Source organism: Chrysemys picta, unplaced genomic scaffold (assembly GCF_011386835.1).
Source record: "Chrysemys picta bellii isolate R12L10 unplaced genomic scaffold, ASM1138683v2 scaf4, whole genome shotgun sequence".
In the NCBI taxonomy this organism is placed as follows: domain Eukaryota; kingdom Metazoa; phylum Chordata; order Testudines; family Emydidae; genus Chrysemys; species Chrysemys picta.
In genome coordinates this window covers 621,684-629,183 of record NW_027052711.1, presented here as the reverse complement: position 1 = coordinate 629,183, position 7,500 = coordinate 621,684, and the positions used below count along the sequence as shown (strand labels likewise).

The 7,500-nt window shown below is 69.0% G+C and overlaps 1 non-coding gene across 1 annotated transcript; it reads right to left on the bottom strand.

The window, feature by feature from the left end:
- Window positions 1-3,029: 3,029 nt before the first annotated feature.
- LOC135977629 (5S ribosomal RNA) lies at window positions 3,030-3,148 on the bottom strand. Its single transcript, XR_010595064.1, has one exon. It is a non-coding gene; the product is annotated as a 5S ribosomal RNA (ribosomal RNA).
- Between the last annotated feature and the right edge of the window lie 4,352 nt (window positions 3,149-7,500).

Sequence of the window (7,500 nt, the reverse complement as noted above, 5' to 3'; positions counted from 1 at the left end):
GAGGATAGGCTTAATAGGCGTCCCCCGGCCAGTCCGGGGGAGGCTTAATAGTCCTTCCAGGGGAGGCTTAATAGTCATCCCCCGGGCAGTCCGCGGGAGGCTTAATAGTCGTCCCCCGAGTGCTCCGGGGGGGGCAGGCTTAATAGTCGTTCCCCAGGCAGTCCGGGAGAGGCTTAAGAGTCATCCCCCGACAGTGTGGGTGTGGGTGTGGGCGGGGGGGAGGCTTAGCAGTCGTCCCCAGGGCGGTCCGGGGGTGGGGGGAGGCCTCAGAGTCGTCCCTCCGAGAGCCGTGTCGGCGGCGGTGGCGGGTGTCAGGCTTTACATCCAGCCTCCGGAGGGTGAGCGTCCTCGGACGCGATGCAGCCGCCGCAGAGAGGCAGCCTCCGAGGCAGGGAGCGGAGCACCGAGGCTGGGGAGTGGGGAGCAGGAGCCGGGGGGGGGGAGGTGGGGGGCGTTCAGGACAACAGGTCAACCCCCGGGAAGCGGCTGTCAAATGTTCAAAGTCCCCACTCGGCCACCAGGTCAAGCCCCGGGAAGCGGCTGTAAAATGTTCAAAGTCCCCCCCGGGACAACAGGTCAAGCCCTGGGAGGCGGCTGTCAAATGTTCAAAGTCCCCACCGGGACAACAGGTCAAGCCCTGGGAGGCGGCTGTCAAATGTTCAAAGTCCCCACCGGGACAACAGGTCAACCCCCGGGAAGCGGCTGTCAAATTTTCAAAGTCCCCGTTCGGCCACCAGGTCAACCCGCTGAATCTACTGGGTTGACCTGGCGGCCGGTTTGCTTTCCGGCCACCAGGTCAACCCATTGGATTCGACGGGTTGACCTGGCGACCGGTTTGCTTTCCGGCCACCAGGTCAACCCATTGGATTCGACGGGTTGACCTGGTGGCCGGTTTGCTTTCCGGACCGGATGTCACCCCACTCCCAGGGCAGCGCGGCAGTGGTGCTGAGGACCGCAGAGGGGGGGCTTAATAGTCGAGAGGGAGCAGGTCCGGGGGAGGCTTAATAGTCGTCCCCCGAGGACTCCGGGGGCCAGGCTTAATAGTCGTCCCCCCCCCCCCCCCCCCCCGGGCGCTCCAGGGGGGAAAGCTTAATAGTCCTCCCCCGAGGACTCCGGGGGCAGGCTTAACAGTCGTCCGCCCCGGGCGCTCCAGCGGGAAAGCTTAATAGTCCTCCCCTGACAGTGTGTGTGTGTGTGGGAGGGAGGCTTAGCAGTCTTGCCCCGGGTGGTCCGGTGGGGGAGGCTTAGCAGTCATCCCCCGAGGACTCCGGGGGCAGGCTTAATAGTGGTTCCAGGGGAGGCTTAATAGTCTTCCCCCGGGCAGTCCGGGAGAGGCTTAATCGTCATCCCCCGACAGTGTGTGTGTGTGTGTGTGGGGGGGAGGCTTAGCAGTCTTCCCCCAGGCTGGGTGGGGGCCTGGCGGGAGGCGTCGCAGTCTTCCCCCGGGCGGTCCGGTGGGGGAGGCTTAGCAGTCGTCCCCAGGGCGGTCCGGGGGTGGGGTGGGGTGGGGGGCCTCACAGTCGTCCCTCGGAGAGCCGGGTCGGCGGCAGTGGTGGGTTTACGTCCAGCCTCCGGAGGGTGCGCGTCCTCGGAGGCGATGCAGGCGCCGCAGAGAGGCAGCCTCCGAGGCAGGGAGCGGAGCACCGAGGCTGGGGAGAGGGGAGCAGGAGCCGGGGGCTGGGGGTGGGGGTGGGGGGCGTTCAGGACAACCGGTCAAGCCCCGGGAAGCAGCTGTCAAATGTTCCAAGTCCCCACTCGGCCACCAGGTCCACCCCAGTCTAGCAATGGGGTTGACCTGGCTGACGGCCGGTTAGTATCAAGGTAAACTCACCGTCGTCCACAGGAGGGCAGCTCTCAGGCCGGCCGGCTGCGGCTGACTCTGGGGCGGCGCCCGGTCCCGGCAGCGAGGGGCGGGGGGCGCGGAGCGAGACGGGGCTAACCGGGGGGGGGGGGGCGCCTCCTGCGACTTTGGGGGCCGCGGGTCGTCAGTGGCGTGCAGGCCGGGCCTCTCCCGGGGGATTCGGGGGGGCGGTCCTGCGGGCCGGGCGCAGGGGGCTCGGGCGAGCCCGGGCCGGTCCGCCCCGGGGCCGGGGTCTCCGCCTGCGGCTCAGGGGGGCGCGGGTCGTCGGGGGAGGAAGCCCGGGGGAGCTGCACACCGGCCCGCCAGGCCAGGCCTGGCCTGGATGGCCGCGGGGGGATTCGGGGCGGTCCCGCGGGCCGGGGGCCGGGCGCAGGGGAGGCGGGGGGTCCGAGCGAGTCCGTCCCGGGCCCGGGGCCTCCCCCTGCGGCTTTGGGGTCCGTGGGTCCCCGCTGGCGGAAGCCACTGGGAGCTGGACACCCGCCGTCCGTCCCGCCTGGCCAGGCCTGGCCTGGGTGGCCGCGGGGGGATTCGGGGCGGTCCCGCGGGCCGGCGGCCGGGCGCAGGGGAGGCGGGGGGTCCGAGCGAGTCGGTCCCGGGCCTGGGGTCTCCCCCTGCGGCTTTGGGGTCCGTGGGTCCCCGCTGGAGGAAGCCGCTGGGCGCTGGACACCCGCCGTCCGTCCCGCCTGGCCAGGCCTGGCCTGGGTGGCCGCGGGGGGATTCGGGGCGGTCCCGCGGGCCGGCGGCCGGGCGCAGGGGGTCCGAGCGAGTCCGTCCCAGGCCCGGGGCCTCCCCCTGCGGCTTTGGGGTCCGTGGGTCCCCGCTGGAGGAAGCCGCTGGGCGCTGGACACCCGCCGTCCGTCCCGCCTGGCCAGGCCTGGCCTGGGTGGCCGCGGGGGGGGATTCGGGGCGGACCTGCGGGCCGGCGGCCGGGAGGGTCCGGGCCAGTCCGCCCCATGCCCGGCGTCTCCCCCAGCGGCTTCGGTGGCCCCGGGGGGGGTCCTCCGCGGAGGAAGCCGGGTGGGTGGGGAGCCGGACCCCAGGCGCCCAGACCCGTGACCTGCGGCCGCGACCTCCGACTCGGCAGGAGCGACGAGGGGCTTTCCGGCCCGTCCCCCCCTCTCCTTCCCCCCCAGAAAAGGAGAGAGAGCTGACTCGGACCGGGAAAAGCTGCCTACGGCACCTGGGATTCCCAGGCGGTCACCCATCCAAGTACTAGCCAGGCCCGGGACGGTTTACCTTCCGAGATCGGACGGGATCGGGGGCGTTCGGTCCGGTATGGCCGTAGGCACCCGGCCCCGCGCCTCCTCGCCCGCTTTCCCCTGCCGACGCCCGGGCCTGCCGCACGGTGAGCCCCGGTCGGACTGCCCCCCCCCCTGCGGCAGGGCCCCCGTCTCTCGCGGGCCCGGTCCTTTTTTCCTTTTCGAGCTCCGGGGCCCGGGCTGGCCGCCAGAGCCCCTCCGCCCGCCCTCCCCGGCGTCGGGGAAAATACTGTCCCGGACTTCCAGTGCGCCCGATCCTGTCAGCCGGGGGGTGGGGAGGGGCAGTCCCTCGCTGCGGCCGGGGAGGGTGAGCCCAGGGCGGCTTGCCTGCCGTGCGAGGCCCCTCTCGGCCACCAGGTCAACCCCGAGTCGAAAGGGCTGAAAAATTTTCAGAGTCCCCTCCCGGGCACCAGGTCAACCCGTGGAATCGGACGGGTTCACCTGCTGGCCGGTTCGCTTCCCGGCCACCAGGTCAACCCCTAGGTTGCCGACCGGCCTACCCAGTGGCCGGTTTGCTTTCCGGCCACCAGGTCAACCCCTAGGGGTTTTAACGGGGGCACGCCCGGTGGCCTCTTTCCCGTCCGGTCACCAGGTCAACCCGGATCTCCCTCCTTCCCTGGGCGTCCCCTCCTCGGAGGCGTCAGGTTCCATTTCCCCCCCCCCCCAGACTTCCAGGGGCCCGATCCAGTCGGCCGGGAGGCAGTCCCTCGCTGCGGCCGGGGAGGGTGAGCCCAGGGCGGCCTGGTCCATGTCTCTAGTGGGCCCGATCCTTTTTTTTTTTTTCGAGCTCCGGGGCCAGGCCCGCCCGGGCAGCCCTCCTCGGAGGCGTGGGGCGATTCCCCCCCCCCCCCAGACTTCCAGGGGCCCGATCCTGTCGGCCGGGAGGCAGTCCCTCGCTGCGGCCGGGGAGGGTCAGCCCAGGGCGGCTTGCCTGCCGTGCGAGTCCCCTCTCGGCCACCAGGTCAACCGCGAGTCGAAAGGGCTGAAAAATTTTCAGAGTCCCCTCCCGGGCACCAGGTCAACCCGTGGAATCGAACGGGTTCACCTGCTGGCCGGTTCGCTTCCCGGCCACCAGGTCAACCCGTGGAATCGGACGGGTTCACCGGCTGGCCGGTTCGCTTTCCGGCCACCAGGTCAACCCCTAGGTTTTAAGGGGGGGACGCCCGGTGGCCTCTTTCCCGTCCGGTCACCAGGTCAACCCGGATCTCCCTCCTTCCCTGGGCGCCCCCTCCTCGGAGGCGTCAGGTTCCATTCTTTTTTCCAGACTTCCAGGGGCCCGATCCAGTCGGCCGGGTGGCAGTCCCTCGCTGCGGCCGGGGAGGGTGAGCCCAGGGCGGCTTGCCTGCCGTGCGAGTCCCCTCTCGGCCACCAGGTCAACCCCGAGTCGAAAGGGCTGAAAAATTTTCAGAGTCCCCTCCCGGGCACCAGGTCAACCCGTGGAATCGAACGGGTTCACCTGCTGGCCGGTTCGCTTCCCGGCCACCAGGTCAACCGTGGAATCGGACGGGTTCACCGGCTGGCCGGTTCGCTTTCCGGCCACCAGGTCAACCCCTAGGTTTTAAGGGGGGGGGGACGCCCGGTGGCCTCTTTCCCGTCCGGTCAGCAGGTCAACCCGGATCTCCCTCCTTCCCTGGGTGCCCCCTCCTCGGAGGCGTCAGGTTCCATTCTTTTTTCCAGACTTCCAGGGCCCGATCCAGTCGGCCGGGTGGCAGTCCCTCGCTGCGGCCGGGGAGGGTGAGCCCAGGGCGGCTTGCCTGCCGTGCGAGTCCCTCTCGGCCACCAGGTCAACCCCGAGTCGAAAGGGCTGAAAAATTTTCAGAGTCCCCTCCCGGGCACCAGGTCAACCCGTGGAATCGAACGGGTTCACCTGCTGGCCGGTTCGCTTCCCGGGCACCAGGTCAACCCGTGGAATCGAACGGGTTCACCTGCTGGCCGGTTCGCTTCCCGGGCACCAGGTCAACCCGTGGAATCGAACGGGTTCACCTGCTGGCCGGTTCGCTTCCCGGGCACCAGGTCAACCCGTGGAATCGAACGGGTTCACCTGCTGGCCGGTTCGCTTTCCGGCCACCAGGTCAACCCCTAGGTTTTAAGGGGGGGGGGACGCCCGGTGGCCTCTTTCCCGTCCGGTCAGCAGGTCAACCCGGATCTCCCTCCTTCCCTGGGCGCCCCCTCCTCGGAGGCGTCAGGTTCCATTCTTTTTTCCAGACTTCCAGGGGCCCGATCCAGTCGACCGGGAGGCAGTCCCTCGCTGCGGCCGGGGAGGGTGAGCCCAGGGCGGCTTGCCTGCCGTGCGAGTCCCCTCTCGGCCACCAGGTCAACCCCGAGTCGAAAGGGCTGAAAAATTTTCAGAGTCCCCTCCCGGGCACCAGGTCAACCCGTGGAATCGAACGGGTTCACCTGCTGGCCGGTTCGCTTCCCGGGCACCAGGTCAACCCGTGGAATCGAACGGGTTCACCTGCTGGCCGGTTCGCTTCCCGGGCACCAGGTCAACCCGTGGAATCGAACGGGTTCACCTGCTGGCCGGTTCGCTTCCGGGCACCAGGTCAACCCGTGGAATCGAACGGGTTCACCTGCTGGCCGGTTCGCTTTCCGGCCACCAGGTCAACCCCTAGGTTTTAAGGGGGGGGGGGACGCCCGGTGGCCTCTTTCCCGTCCGGTCAGCAGGTCAACCCGGATCTCCCTCCTTCCCTGGGCGCCCCTCCTCGGAGGCGTCAGGTTCCATTCTTTTTTCCAGACTTCCAGGGGCCCGATCCAGTCGACCGGGAGGCAGTCCCTCGCTGCGGCCGGGGAGGGTGAGCCCAGGGCGGCTTGCCTGCCGTGCGAGTCCCCTCTCGGCCACCAGGTCAACCCCGAGTCGAAAGGGCTGAAAAATTTTCAGAGTCCCCTCCCGGGCACCAGGTCAACCCGTGGAATCGAACGGGTTCACCTGCTGGCCGGTTCGCTTCCCGGGCACCAGGTCAACCCGTGGAATCGAACGGGTTCACCTGCTGGCCGGTTCGCTTCCCGGGCACCAGGTCAACCCGTGGAATCGAACGGGTTCACCTGCTGGCCGGTTCGCTTTCCGGCCACCAGGTCAACCCCTAGGTTTTAAGGGGGGGGACGCCCGGTGGCCTCTTTCCCGTCCGGTCAGCAGGTCAACCCGGATCTCCCTCCTTCCTGGGCGCCCCCTCCTCGGAGGCGTCAGGTTCCATTCTTTTTTCCAGACTTCCAGGGGCCCGATCCAGTCGGCCGGGTGGCAGTCCCTCGCTGCGGCCGGGAGGGTGAGCCAGGGCGGCTTGCCTGCCGTGCGAGTCCCCTCTCGGCCACCAGGTCAACCCCGAGTCGAAAGGGCTGAAAAATTTTCAGAGTCCCCTCCCGGGCACCAGGTCAACCCGTGGAATCGAACGGGTTCACCTGCTGGCCGGTTCGCTTCCCGGGCACCAGGTCAACCCGTGGAATCGAACGGGTTCACCTGCTGGCCGGTTCGCTTCCCGGGCACCAGGTCAACCCGTGGAATCGAACGGGTTCACCTGCTGGCCGGTTCGCTTCCCGGGCACCAGGTCAACCCGTGGAATCGAAAGGGTTCACCTGCTGGCCGGTTCGCTTTCCGGCCACCAGGTCAACCCCTAGGTTTTAAGGGGGGGGACGCCCGGTGGCCTCTTTCCCGTCCGGTCAGCAGGTCAACCCGGATCTCCCTCCTTCCCTGGGCGCCCCCTCCTCGGAGGCGTCAGGTTCCATTCTTCTTTTTCCAGACTTCCAGGGGCCCGATCCAGTCGACCGGGAGGCAGTCCCTCGCTGCGGCCGGGGAAGGTGAGCCCAGGCGGCCTGGTCCATGTCTCTAGTGGGCCCGATCCTTTTTTTTTTTCCGAGCTCCGGGGCCAGGCCCGCCCGGGCAGCCCTCCTCGGGGGCGTGGGGCGATTTCCCCCCCCCCCACCCCCAGACTTCCAGGGGCCCGATCCTGTCGGCCGGGAGGCAGTCCCTCGCTGCGGCCGGGGAGGGTCAGCCCAGGGCGGCCTGCTTGGCGGCCGGGTCCATGTCTCTAGTGGGCCCGATCCTTTTTTTCCCTTTTCCGGCTCCGGGCCGGGGTGCCCGGGTAGCCCTCCGCGGTGGCGTCGGCCAATTTTTTTAAAATCAGACTTCCGTGGGCCCGATCCTGACGGCCGGGAGGCAGTCCCTCGCCGCGTCCGGGGACGGCGAGACGCTCGGCCACCGGGTCAACCCGGAGGAAGCGGGCTGGGGGAAGAAAAAAAAAAAAAAAGTTTTCCAAGTCCGAAAAATTTTCAAAGTCCCCTCTCGGCCACCAGGTCAACCCCTTTGGAGCGAATGGGTTGACCTGACGGCCGGTCGTCTCGCGGATGTCCGGAAGGGGTCGCCCCACGCCGTCTCGGCCGACCGAGGGA